Below are 13612 nucleotides of genomic sequence, written 5' to 3' on the forward strand. Positions count from 1 at the left end.
TGTATTGGTTGAGTGTGTTGATGAATAAACCAGCCGCTTGTGAATTGTTGTATATAAGTCAGGAGCCCAGGCGAAGTTTATTTCAAGTCAGGTCTGTCCGGGTTACGTCATTAAGTTTCGACCAATCAGATTTGCCATCATCTCGACGAAGGCCAACTTTCTTGGGGGACGGTATACTTCGGTCCCAACGGACTCGTCCCCAGCCGCTCAGGGACTCTCCGGCGTGCCGTCCGACGCACCGCGCCTCGAGGAGGAGGGCGCCCTCGCCTTCGTCGGAGGGGCGCGGCGCCACAATATTTTTCAATAGAGGGCGCTAAATATTGGTAGCTTACAATTTTTGTCACAAGAGGGCGTCATTGGAGGGCGTCATCATTGCATGCATGAAATTTTAAATCAGAAACTGAACACGAGATTTGACACGTTCCTTGGTATGTCTGTAAAGGTAAGCTAATTGTTCAGTAGCCCCGTAAATTGGGCCCAATGTATACTCCTTCGTCATATACTGGGCCCTGTCCCGATTGATATTGGAACAAGTTTATGTGGGATACATTTGTATGTCATGTATGTGGGCATGGTGTACTTCGACTTCGAGAACTCAAAGTCACTACTCTGTGTGACTAGTCGACTGTGAACGTACATGTAATTGGTTTACATGGTGTCGTAATGCTATGGAGTTTTGAAAAGTGCTTTGCCAAAATGTGATACACGAAAGTGTGGTTCTCTTACCACAGATTTCCCAGACGTCTCTATCTGTCTATACATAATCTGAATGAGCTGAGCTGATAAGAGTAGTCAAAATTATTGGGACTGGTATCTAATGCAACATAAACTTTTAAGTTAAGGAGAGCAATTTTCAGTCGCTCTCCTTAAATCAACAAAGTGAATTAAGGAGAACGATTTTTAGCTCTCCTCGTATTTATTAAAATGAAACCCTGTGTCATTGTATAGCCAACCTTTCCAGCTCCTGCAAAATCCATCCGGAGATTGTAGAAGATCGAGGAAGGTGGAGCCTAGCCCAGCCTCTCTGATTTCACATGGGACTTGATGTCTCCGTAGGATTTTGGAGAATGTACCATTCTTGAGAGGATTTTTAGGATTTTGGAAGGTTCCCAGGAACCACAGTCTTTCTTTGCTGTCCTTATGTCTTGCTGCTTAAATAGTTATTTCATTACTTTGTCTTTACTTTGTTAGCTCTGAGGAGTTTGGCCTCACAGATTATGATGAAGATGACTCTGACGTCAGCCGTAGCACAGACAGTGAAGGTAGGTTCATATACCTTGTCCAAAGACTGTGTAAAAAGTTTCTCGATAACAGAAACAGCATGAACAATTCTACACAAAACCTTTGGATTGTGACTTCCATGTCAACAAATTTGAAAAATTCAATGCTGCTGTCTACTAAGGAAAGATAGTCCTTACATTTTTATACATTTTTAGTGTTCATTTGTTATTTTTGTGACGAAGTCACTGGTCTGTGATGACATCTGTTTTTTATCTCTTTTGTTTTAAAGAAGCAAGCGCAGGAAAAATTCAAGTTCCAGTGAGGACCGAAGTGACAGCCACTCTGACAGTGATGAGGAACAAGAACAGTGGACGGGGAAAACAGCAGGTAGACAAGCTGTCACTTGTCAGTCATTTTCATTTGGAAATCGAATTTCCGCTGGTACATTTGCACCTGACACTTCCTAACATCTTAACCCTAAAAGAACTGGGTAATTTTGGACAATCTCACAGCCAAGGAAAGGCAGAGGGTAATACCCTCAAGAACTAGGCTGTCCAGTTCCTGTGGGGTGGGGCATTCTGCCCCCCTCCCCCAGAACTCAGCTGTCCCATGACCAATTTGATTCAGACTCAGTACAAACATGAGGTTTGGACTCGATCTGCCGTAAGGGTTTTGTTACGCTTATTTTAAGTTGAAGGTTACACGTGAAAGCCCACATTCATTGAGCACGGCCATTGAAAAGTATACATTTTGGGTTGAACGCTCTCAGAAAATATAGTAGGAATAAGTGGGACTTTCACAACAATGGTGCCAGAATGACCACAAAGAAGAACTGCCCTAATATCAGAATACATTTATATGTTAAGGGCCTCCACCCTGGCTCCTTTAAGATGGAGTTGAGAGGTTCCTTTAGAAATCCCCACTTACATAGTCACAGATTTCACGTTTGCTCAGGAGTCAGAAAGAAGTTATACTGGGTACCTTCTTCTGTTTGTACATTTGCCAGTTGGCTGAGATATTGCCTTAAAATCCACATCTGTATAACTACGCAGACAGACATAACTGCTACAGGATGTCTTTTTGTTGTTGTATTTTTATCAGGTGTTAAAGGCAATAGCAGCGTAGTTGGTCCCCTGCCTGTGGGCTCATCTTCTGGCATCACTGGCTTATAGAGTAAGGCGATAGCAACATGGTTGGTTCCCTGTCTGTGGGCTCATCTTCTGGCATCACTGGCTTATAGAGTAAGCCGATAGCATTATGGTTAGTCCCCTTCCTGTCGGCTCATCTTCTGGCATCAGTGCCCCAGTAGAGTAAGCCATTTCTTGTTTTCTCACAGATGTACAAGAATAGTAGTCGTGATTTAGGTTCTTGCAACAATTTGTTTAGGGGTACAGTCCATCATTTGTCCTTTGTGCATTATGTTCCTTTGAGGCAACAAAATTACCCAAAATCTAAAGAAGGGTACGCAAGAACAAACCCGATGAAGTTTCAGCTTAACCCCTTGACGGTGGGATATTTTTACCGCGTTCTGCTGGGCTGTCAGATTTTTCCAATTTTGCCAATGGCAACCGCAGACATATACCGGTAGCAAGGTCACCAGGCCTTATCTGCCAAGTTTGCTGGGTCGCACACTGCACAAAGCCCGGTTCTGTGTGGCCACGATTCATGCTGGGGTATTTGGATCCCATCTAACATAATAACCAGACACCCAGCACTTGCCTTACCCATGCCGCAACAAAATTACTAAAAATCTAAAGACGGGTACGCAAAAACACCCCTGATGAAGTTTCAGCTTAATGGTGAATGCTCCATATTCTTAGAAATCTATGCTAAGACTTAGATTTCAGATCAAAAGTTGCTGAGTCGTGTTTTAAATTGGTGTCTGAATTCAGCATGCGGGACACATTCTCAAGTTCAATCGAATGCAAAACTCACGCTGTCACCCACTGAACCGCTGAATTATGGAAACCGCAAGTGTCTGTGTATTATGTCAACGCTTGCGTCCATTTCTAATGGCAATTTTTCCAAAATTGAGAAGGGGCCTGCTTGAAATCATTGTTTCTTCATGATGACCATTTGGATAACTGCAAATGATGGACTGCACAGTACTTTTAATCCATTTATCTTTGTACAGGGTTCCCACAGTCATAGGAAATCCTGTAAAAAAATTGTCCCGGAAAGTCAAGAAAAACTCATGGAAAATTGATCTAAGGAAAAGTGATGGAAGTCAAAATCATACAAGGGTTATTTTTGATGGGCCACTTTTGATGTGGTAATAAAATTTCATACAATAAATTTACAGGCCATCCTTGCCAGTAGTGGCTATGGCAGTCTTCCCAGTCATAATATCAAACAAATTTTCTGTGCAGAGTGGCATTAAATATCATGGAAATTGTCATAAGTTTAGTTCTGGAAAGTGCAGGAAAGGTCACTGAATTTGTTTTTCAGATTTCGTTGAAACCTTGCTGGTAACAATCAGGGCCCAATTTCACGGCACTACTTAGCACACGATTTCACGCTTACAGAGACTCTGCATATTTCAAGAAGACCGTATAAAGCACTGAGTAAGCAATAAAAATCTCTCTGCGCGTGCGGCTTTTGGCAAAACCACGCCAAACACCACTATGAAATAGTGCTTAATCTTCGCAAATGTTTCTGCTAAAGTTAGCATGATTTTTCTTCTGACTGTGTTAAGAAGCCCCATGAAATTGAACTCTGACCCCACCCAGCCTGTTTCCCCCTGCACTCCCAGCACTGTATGGTTTTATGGATTTAACAGCAACCCACAGTAAGAGTTTGTGTAGTGATGGGTTAAAACTTGGATGTTTTGCTCATTTGGGGGGGGGGGAATCTTTGTTACAGTATGACTGGAGAGGTGACCTTTTCTTTTCACTTTGTGTCATTTCCCCTGTGTTTAGATTTGGGAAGGGCTCAGGTGAATGTACTGCTATGGCTGCCTACGTAGAGGCTGACTAACGATGTAGTGTGAATTAACTGACCAGTGATGAAATCTCCAAAGTGAAGATTCAGGTTACATCATCAGCTAGCACAGGTAGGAGTCCTGTGTTTCAGATGCTGGATTTTGGCAAGGCTGGATGGGGGAGGGGGTGGCAATCAGGTCATGACCCCCCCACACACACCAAACAAAAGCTAAATTGTTTTCGTTTCAAACACTGAAGGGGTTTGTTTTCCATTTCATTTCCCTCTTCTTGGCAAGTGGAAACTCCAAGATGTAGCTGCATGTAATCCCTCAAAAAAATCAAAACTTTAAAAGTTATTTGCCCCCCCCCTAAACAAGGCCCCTCCCTTAAGAATTGGGTTCTGATCCTCCTTTGGTTTTTTGGCTAGCCAAAAGACATTAGTTGCTTAGCTTAGTACACGGGGCACCCCTGACCCTAGTGATGGTTGCATGTGCTGTGTCAAACAAGCAAGACGGTGAGGACCAGCTTAAACCCTTGTGACCAGGGCAAGTTAGTTCAATGCACCCACTGTCACTGGAATTAATCTCATTTCCTGGCCTGAAGGTCCTTTGTTTGGCAGTTTGTTTGCTGTTTCACCTCAGTTTACCAACGATCTGTGGTCAACAATTCCTGAGAGATGTTCAAGGAGCAAATTTGGGTCTTGCAGATTTAATAAAAGAAACTCATTAAATAAAGAGTCTTCCTAATCCAAGACATCAGACCGACAACAGCAGGGATGTACATGTAGTCCAAGGAAAGTCTCCATTTCTAAAAAGCACCTTCAAGGAAATCATGTTTTCTCTGATTTTATCTGTTCAAATAAATATGGAAGCATTCAAATCAAACCCTGTGTCATTTGTCTTCAGAGCTCAATTGTAACAAGCTAAAAAGGGCTTTTTTCTGTTCATGCCAAGATGTGAATTCTGAATGTAGATTGCATCATTCAGAGAAAATGAGGGGAGCCCTCGCCCTGTGTTTGTAGTGGATAATCCCTGGTGCATGCCAAACAATGGCTACATGCATAGTTTGTTTGTTTGTTGGTTTGACTTTTACAGTCATCCCCCAAGTTGAGCAATGAAAGAAATTCTGAGACTCTACATGCTCTTATTTATCGAAGTAAAACCTGGACTGTGTCACAGGTTAATTACCCAATCAGTATCTCCAATATTCTTGGCAGCTTTGAGTTGCACTTAACATTGTTGTGTTTCCTTGACACTTCTAGAGGCTGGTCTTCCCTGAGATTTAAGAATTTGTGTTCAGTTTTCCCCATTGATGTGGGGGGTCAATTCCAACAATCCCCCACCCTGGTGTGGGGTTGTCTCCAACTTTGTCCCTCCTTTGGTGTTGGGATTTCTTCAACTTTGTCCCTTTACCCTCCTCTGGTGTGGGGATTTCTTCAACTTTGCCCCTTTCCCCTCCTCTGGTGTGGGGATTTCTTCAACTTTGCCCCTTTCCCCTCCTCTGGTGTGGGGATTTCTTCAACTTTGCCCCTTTACCCTCCTCTGGTGTGGGGATTTCTTCAACTTTGCCCATTTACCCTCCCCTGTTGTGGGGATTTCTTCAACTTTGCCCCTTTACCCTCCTCTGGTGTGGGGATTTCTTCAACTTTGCCCCTTACCCTCCTCTGGTGTGGGGATTTCTTCAACTTTGTCCCTTTACCCTCCTCTGGTGTGGAGATTTCTTCAACTTTGCCCCTTTACCCTCCCCTGTTGTGGGGATTTCTTCAACTTTGTCCCTTTACCCTCCTCTGGTGTGGGGATTTCTTCAACTTTGCCCCTTTACCCTCCTCTGGTGTGGGGATTTCTTCAACTTTGTCCCTTTACCCTCCTCTGGTGTGGGGATTTCTTCAACTTTGCCCCTTACCCTCCTCTGGTGTGGAGATTTCTTCAACTTTGTCCCTTTACCCTCCTCTGGTGTTGGGATTTCTTCAACTTTGTCCCTTTACCCTCCCCTGTAGTGGGGATTTCTTCAACTTTGCCCCTTTACCCTCCCCTGTTGTGGGGATTTCTTCAACTTTGTCCCTTTCCCCTCCCCTGTTGTGGGGATTTCTTCAACTTTGTCCCTTTCCCCTCCCCTGTTGTGGGGATTTCTTCAACTTTGCCCTTTACCCTCCTCTGGTGTGGGGATTTCTTCAACTTTGCCCCTTACCCTCCTCTGGTGTTGGGATTTCTTCAACTTTGCCCCTTACCCTCCTCTGGTGTTGGGATTTCTTTAACTTTGCCCCTTTACCCTCCTCTGATGTGGGGATTTCTTCAACTTTGTCCCTTTACCCTCCTCTGGTGTGGGGATTTCTTCAACTTTGCCCCTTTACCCTCCCCTGTTGTGGGGATTTCTTCAACTTTGCCCCTTTACCCTCCTCTGGTGTGGGGATTTCTTCAACTTTGCTCCTTACCCTCCTCTGGTGTTGGGATTTCTTCACCTTGCCCCTTACCCTCCTCTGGTGTTGGGATTTCTTCAACTTTGCCCCTTTACCCTCCTCTGGTGTGGGCATTTCTTCAACTTTGCCCCTTCAAGTTTACCCTCCCCTGTTGTGGGGATTTCTTCAACTTTGCCCCTTTACCCTCCTCTGGTGTGGGGGATTTCTTCAACTTTGCCCCTTCAAGTTTACCCTCCCCTGTTGTGGGGATTTCTTCAACTTTGTCTCTTTACCCTCCCCTGTAGTGGGGATTTCTTCAACTTTGCCCCTTTACCCTCCTCTGGTGTGGGGATTTCCTACACTTTGCCCCTTTACCCTCCTCTGATGTGGGGATTTCTTCAACTTTGCCCCTTTACCCTCCTCTGATGTGGGCATTTCTTCAACTTTGTCCCTTTCCCCTCCTCTGGTGTGGGGATTTCTTCAACTTTGCCCCTTACCCTCCTCTGGTGTGGGGATTTCTTCAACTTTGCCCCTTTACCCTCCTCTGGTGTGGGGATTTCTTCAACTTTGCCCCTTTACCCTCCTCTGATGTGGGGATTTCTTCAACTTTGCCCCTTTACCCTCCTGTGATGTGGAGATTTCTTCAACTTTGCCCCTTTACCCTCCTCTGGTGTGGGCATTTCTTCAACTTTGTCCCTTTACCCTCCTCTGGTGTGGAGATTTCTTCAACTTTGCCTCTTCACCCTCCTCTGGTGCGGGCATTTCTTCAACTTTGTCCCTTTCCCCTCCTCTGGTGTGGGGATTTCTTCAACCTTGTCCCTTTACCCTCCTCTGGTGTGGAGATTTCTTCAACTTTGCCCCTTTCCCCTCCTCTGGTGTGAGGATTTCTTCAACTTTGCCCCTTTACCCTCCTCTGATGTGGGGATTTCTTCAACTTTGCCCCTTTACCCTCCTGTGATGTGGAGATTTCTTCAACTTTGCCCCTTTACCCTCCTCTGGTGTGGAGATTTCTTCAACTTTGCCCCTTTACCCTCCTCTGGTGTGGGGATTTCTTCAACTTTGCCCCTTTACCCTCCCCCGTTGTGGGGATTTTTTCAACTTTGCCCCTTTACCCTCCCGTGGTGTGGGGATTTCTTCAACTTTGCCCCTTTACCGTCCCCTGTTGTTGGGATTTCTTCAACTTTACCCCTTTACCCTCCTCTGGTGTTGGGATTTCTTCAACTTTGCCCCTTACCCTCCTCTGGTGTGGGGATTTCTTCAACTTTGCCCCTTTACCCTCCTCTGGTGTGGGGATTTCTTCAACTTTGCCCCTTTACCCTCCTCTGATGTGGGGATTTCTTCAACTTTGTCCCCTTACCCTCCTCTGGTGTTGGGATTTCTTCAACTTTGCCCCTTTACCCTCCTCTGGTGTGGGCATTTCTTCAACTTTGCCCCTTCAAGTTTACCCTCCCCTGTTGTGGGGATTTCTTCAACTTTGCCCCTTTACCCTCCTCTGGTGTGGGGATTTCTTCAACTTTGCCCCTTCAAGTTTACCCTCCCCTGTTGTGGGGATTTCTTCAACTTTGTCTCTTTACCCTCCCCTGTAGTGGGGATTTCTTCAACTTTGCCCCTTTACCCTCCTCTGGTGTGGGGATTTCCTACACTTTGCCCCTTTACCCTCCTCTGATGTGGGGATTTCTTCAACTTTGCCCCTTTACCCTCCTCTGATGTGGGCATTTCTTCAACTTTGTCCCTTTCCCCTCCTCTGGTGTGGGGATTTCTTCAACTTTGCCCCTTACCCTCCTCTGGTGTGGGGATTTCTTCAACTTTGCCCCTTTACCCTCCTCTGGTGTGGGGATTTCTTCAACTTTGCCCCTTTACCCTCCTCTGGTGTGGAGATTTCTTCAACTTTGCCCCTTTACCCTCCTCTGGTGTGGGGATTTCTTCAACTTTGCCCCTTTACCCTCCCCCGTTGTGGGGATTTCTTCAACTTTGCCCCTTTACCCTCCCCTGGTGTGGGGATTTCTTCAACTTTGCCCCTTTACCGTCCCCTGTTGTTGGGATTTCTTCAACTTTGCCCCTTTACCCTCCTCTGGTGTTGGGATTTCTTCAACTTTGCCCCTTACCCTCCTCTGGTGTGGGGATTTCTTCAACTTTGCCCCTTTACCCTCCTCTGGTGTGGGGATTTCTTCAACTTTGCCCCTTTACCCTCCTCTGGTGTGGGGATTTCTTCAACTTTGTCCCTTTACCCTCCCCTGTTGTGGGGATTTCTTCAACTTTGCCCCTTTACCCTCCTCTGGTGTGGGGATTTCTTCAACTTTGCCCCTTTACCCTCCTCTGGTGTGGGGATTTCTTCAACTTTGCCCCTTTACCCTCCTCTGGTGTGGGGATTTCTTCAACTTTGCCCCTTTACCCTCCTCTGATGTGGGGATTTCTTCAACTTTGCCCCTTTACCCTCCTCTGGTGTGGGGATTTCTTCAACTTTGCCCCTTTACCCTCCTCTGATGGGGGGATTTCTTCAACTTTGCCCCTTACCCTCCTCTGGTGTGGGGATTTCTTCAACTTTGCCCCTTTACCCTCCTCTGATGTGGGGATTTCTTCAACTTTGCCCCTTTACCCTCCCCTGGTGTGGGGATTTCTTCAACTTTGCCCCTTTACCCTCCTCTGGTGTGGGGATTTCTTCAATTTTGTCTCTTTACCCTCCCCTGTAGTGGGGATTTCTTCAACTTTGCCCCTTTCCCCTCCTCTGGTGTGGGGATTTCTTCAACTTTGCCCCTTACCCTCCTCTGGTGTGGAGATTTCTTCAACTTTGTCCCTTTACCCTCCTCTGGTGTTGGGATTTCTTCAACTTTGCCCCTTTACCCTCCTCTGGTGTGGGGATTTTTTCAATTTTTGTCCCTTCCCTGTTGTGGGGATTTCTTCAATTTTTCACTCATTTCCTAGGGGTATTTTTTCAAGTTTGCCTTGTCTAGGAAGATGTCCTGCAAGTCTTCTCTCCCCTGGCAACTGTGAATGTTGAATACCCATTTCTCAAAACATTTAATATTGTAAAATTGGTCCGTGCTCGTTGACTAGGCTTTTACAACCTTGCGAGGACCCAAGAAGTTTTCTGCCTTTTGAATAAACCCAAAACATGAAACTAGGTTTCTCATCCACTAAATTTGTTCAAGGTGAAGTTCCTCAACCACACACTTCACTTTTTTCTAATTTTGGAATGGTTTCATTTTTTTCATGTTTGTTATAAGCAGCAGTGACACTTTCTTCGCATCACTGAAACACCTGTGGAAGTGTTATTGGCTATCAGAGGTCACTTGACAAGGTAAAAATGATGCTCTGAAATTGTGTTAGCTGCCTAAAGTCTGAATTTTATCTTTTGAAAGCTTCGAACACTGCGCTCGTGAAAGTTAATCCAGTGTGCATAAATTTGCCTGAAAACATGGCGCTGTGACAACATAATATCAGATTTGTAATCAGAACCAGAATTATTCCTGCATTAATTCTTATGAATGTAAATTGAGATCAAGAATAGTGCCCTTTCGCTAAGCATCAACAGATTCGGCATTTAAGAAGTAACCAGACTCACCTGGGAAAAACTTGGATACTTAATAATTTATTTCAAAGTTCAGCTGGAAAAATTCCCCTTTTCAGATAAATGGATGTGGCTAAAACTTTTTCTATTTCAATTTCGTAAAAAAAAGATATGAATTTCATTTCAACAAATACAGAAAGTGATCTGGCAGTTCAGAGAAAAATTCTGTCCAATAAAAAGCAGAGAAACATTTGAAATGCAGTGTCTTGTTCGGAAGCTGATCAAATATCACAAGGGACTCTTAATAAATAAAATTTTTAACCAGGAAGGCTTTTGGATGAGGTTGTTGGGTGAGAATTAGAGATTTACCACACCTTGAGTGCTTTTGCATAGTAGTTCAGAGTAGTTAATCAGGAATTCATGTGCTTCCGGAATGGCCAGAAAGTCAGTTTGACCTGTAGAAGGGCTGGAGATCCACCTTTTGAAATACTTCCAATTTTCCTCATTTTATCTTTGAAATTGTGGAGTCCAGGTCAAGGTTTCTGGAGAATCATTGGCTTCAAATATCAGCTTTGTAGTAGCTTTCACTTGGAGATTGCAATTGAATAACTAAGTGTTAAATGTTTAAATTAATACATGTACATTTATTTTCTTCATTTGCTCTTTCTAGTAACGTGCACCGCTGGCAGGTTGGACCAAGTCATCGATGTGTGAATACAAGACTGAACGCAAGATGTGCCCAGCAGCCTTGGATTCCTTAGATGTTAGTTGGTTGACCCTGTGACGCAAGATGTCTTAAGTCGGCTTCATACATCAGTTGGTCCGTCTCACAGCTTCAACATCACAGACTTCAAGACTAGAGAAAGGCTCCAAATCTTCGACTGCAATTTTCGTCTGCCGTTGGCTAAGAATAATTGGACAAATTGTATCTTATGAATTTCAAGTTCAGCAAGTAATTATTCGGAAATGCTTGGTGCATTCGTTTACAAGAGAAAAGGCCGCCTTCTCTGTAACAATGGTGGTCTTTGGAATCAGAGACACACACATTGTTCTGGTAACTTTTCAAACTGTTATGTAGGTTTGTAGTTAATTTCAAAGGGCTGGCATTTGGCCACATATTTTGCAATAAAACAGGGAAAGTGGATTTGCTTGATATCAAGTCTCTTTATTTCATTGTACTGTCTTGTATGGTCATTTATTTTGATATAAAAATAATGACCTTTAACAGAATTTATTCTGGAAGCTAATAAAATGGCTATCAACGGTAAGGGTCCCCATATAGACATTCACTTTTCCCTGTAAGTGGTGTATCTCCCACCTGAAAGCGATAACATGTCTTTTAAAAGTCAAATTTAGCAGGGAAAATACCAAAACATTTACCTGGAAAATATTTCACATTTTTCAGACCAGTCTCATTTGGTTTGTGCAAAAGATGAGTGATGTCTGTGTATGGAACTCTGAGCTATGAACTATTTATGAATTTTATTGGGAAACACTGGTCGAAGGGAAATTGGAATTAACAAGGCTTAAAAATTTAAAGGGAAATGGTACCAAAATTAAAGCAAGCATATGTGCACAGCCAGGACGTCAATGTAATCTGCCAAATAGGTATTTAAACTAAGACTCAGATTTGCAATTCCTTCACGCCAAGACCGAGAAGGACAAAACTGTGCCACACTACAGTCGAATAAATCGCCACACTCATGGGCCGTATACGATGCTCAAGTTCTTACCTTCTTGTGCAGAGGGTCTGTTTGATGAAACCTAGCGACATAACCATGGAGGAATAGCAAAATTAGAAGAAACGGCAATAAGCATGGTAGGTTTAGGGTCGACAAGACGGTGGAAATGCCCGTCATGTTGGAAGTAGCTAGAGCATCTGATCATGCGATGCCTCTCGGCTAAAGACCCGACTACAAATGACAAGAATTAATATGGATAAGCGATGACATAAAACAAACCACGTGTGGGCAGGGAGCCAATAGGAACAGAAGGGGGAGGTGTGGCGACAAAGAAATTTTGAGGGACAGGACACCTTCCTTAGACTGCACGGGGAATACAAGTCAAAGTTAGAGGCGAATATAAGGCGTTCAAAACCTAGGCCCCCATTGCACACACGTTAAAAAAAGCGGTACTTTGGCTGAGAAAGAGACCAATTCCATTGTTGGATTCTTTTGTTCAGTCTCCCCTTAACAATAAAAACATTCGAGGCTTAGGAGAGGATTAGACGCCGCTATCTTTCGTTACGCTTGGGTGAACAACAATGGGGAGAATTGAAGCAGAAAATCTCGGAAAACTCGCCTTTAAAGGCATTTCAGGCAACAAAATGATACTTTTTGCAGAGGAAATTACATAACAAATCTAACTATAGTTTCAAAATTTCAAAATTCTCCCGAATAAAAAAGTTGGCTTTTCAGGACTGGTTGGATCAACGCTAAAACTTTCTCCCACCCGCCGATGGTGGCGCTATAACATTGAAAGTCCACGGTGCCTGCCTGGGCTGTGCATTACGCACGTAGCATAGGAAACACTGATATGGCTGTTTGTGTAGTACAGCCCACGCCATATAGTTATGCACAATGCGCCTGTCTGTTGGAAACGCCGAAATGGCTAAAATTGTAGCTCGCTGTGCTGTATATACGTGTGCACAATCGGCCGTGTACAGAAATAACCATATCGGCGGTGCAAATCGGATTTTCTTTACGGTCCAAAAAGCTGGTTGCCCGGTTTTGCGTGATGTTTAGCTTGCATAAGCGGGAATTAGTATCGCGTGGTATAAAATGCCGTGTATATTACTAAAAATAGCAAAAAGTCTTTGCCCATGAGGAAAAGGAACAAATAATATTCAAGTGCAACCTTAGAAAGTGTGACCGATGAATTAGAAAGGATTTTGTTCATGGAAAATATACAAGGATAGAATGTTCAGGATTTTTAAAAATAGAGATTGAAACCGGGTGGCAGGGTATGAACATTGTCGGAAAGTACTACAGAGCCCCCGAGAAATGTTTGGTTTGATTCTCGAGGAAACATGTAAAAATTAAAATATAAAAAACATTTGGAAAATGTGTATAAAAAGATAAGATCTTTTAGAAAATTTCATATGAAAGTTTAAAAATGAAACTGTGAATTTGTTTTCTCGACAGCACATCGTATGCTGATATACACACATGAAAATGATGTACAGCTTCACTGCATGCCTCGAATTATGGTGGATTTTCACTGTTATAGCGCCACCAACGTCGGGTGGGAGAAAGTTTTAGCGTGGATCCAGCAAGTGCTGAAATGCCAACTTTTTTATCCGGGCGAATTTTGGAAAATTGAAACTATAGTTAGATTTGTTATGCAATTTCCTCTGCAAAAAGTATCATTTTTTTGCCTGAAATGCTTTTAAAGGCGAGTTTTCCGAGATTTTCTGCTTCAATTCTCCCCATTGTTGCTCACCCCAGCGTAACAAAAGAAAGCGGCGTCTAATCCTCTCCTAAGCCTCGAATGTTTTTATTGTTAAGGGGAGACTGAACAAAAGAATCCAACAAAAAAATTGGTCTCTTTCTCAGCTAAAGTACCGTT

General features: G+C 43.6%; 2 long non-coding RNA genes across 3 annotated transcripts; one reads left to right on the plus strand and one right to left on the minus strand.

Moving 5' to 3' along the window:
• Positions 1–351: 351 nt before the first annotated feature.
• On the plus strand, positions 352–10836 carry LOC147799145 (uncharacterized). Of its 2 annotated transcripts, XR_015425490.1 has the most exons (7): positions 352–442; positions 1192–1262; positions 1511–1608; positions 2323–2531; positions 4140–4273; positions 9765–9835; positions 10716–10836. It is a non-coding gene; the product is annotated as an uncharacterized LOC147799145 (long non-coding RNA). The 2 variants fall into 2 exon arrangements; XR_015425491.1 differs by lacking the exon at positions 2323–2531.
• LOC110987620 (uncharacterized) lies at positions 10111–12039 on the minus strand. The gene is made up of 2 exons (XR_002599312.2): positions 11779–12039; positions 10111–10949 (listed from the first exon to the last, which is right to left on the minus strand). It is a non-coding gene; the product is annotated as an uncharacterized LOC110987620 (long non-coding RNA).
• Positions 12040–13612: the final 1573 nt, after the last annotated feature.

The sequence above is a fragment of the Acanthaster planci genome, linkage group LG05 (genome assembly GCF_054643075.1).
Source record: "Acanthaster planci isolate LZ-2023a linkage group LG05, COTS_SCS, whole genome shotgun sequence".
NCBI lineage: Eukaryota > Metazoa > Echinodermata > Asteroidea > Valvatida > Acanthasteridae > Acanthaster > Acanthaster planci.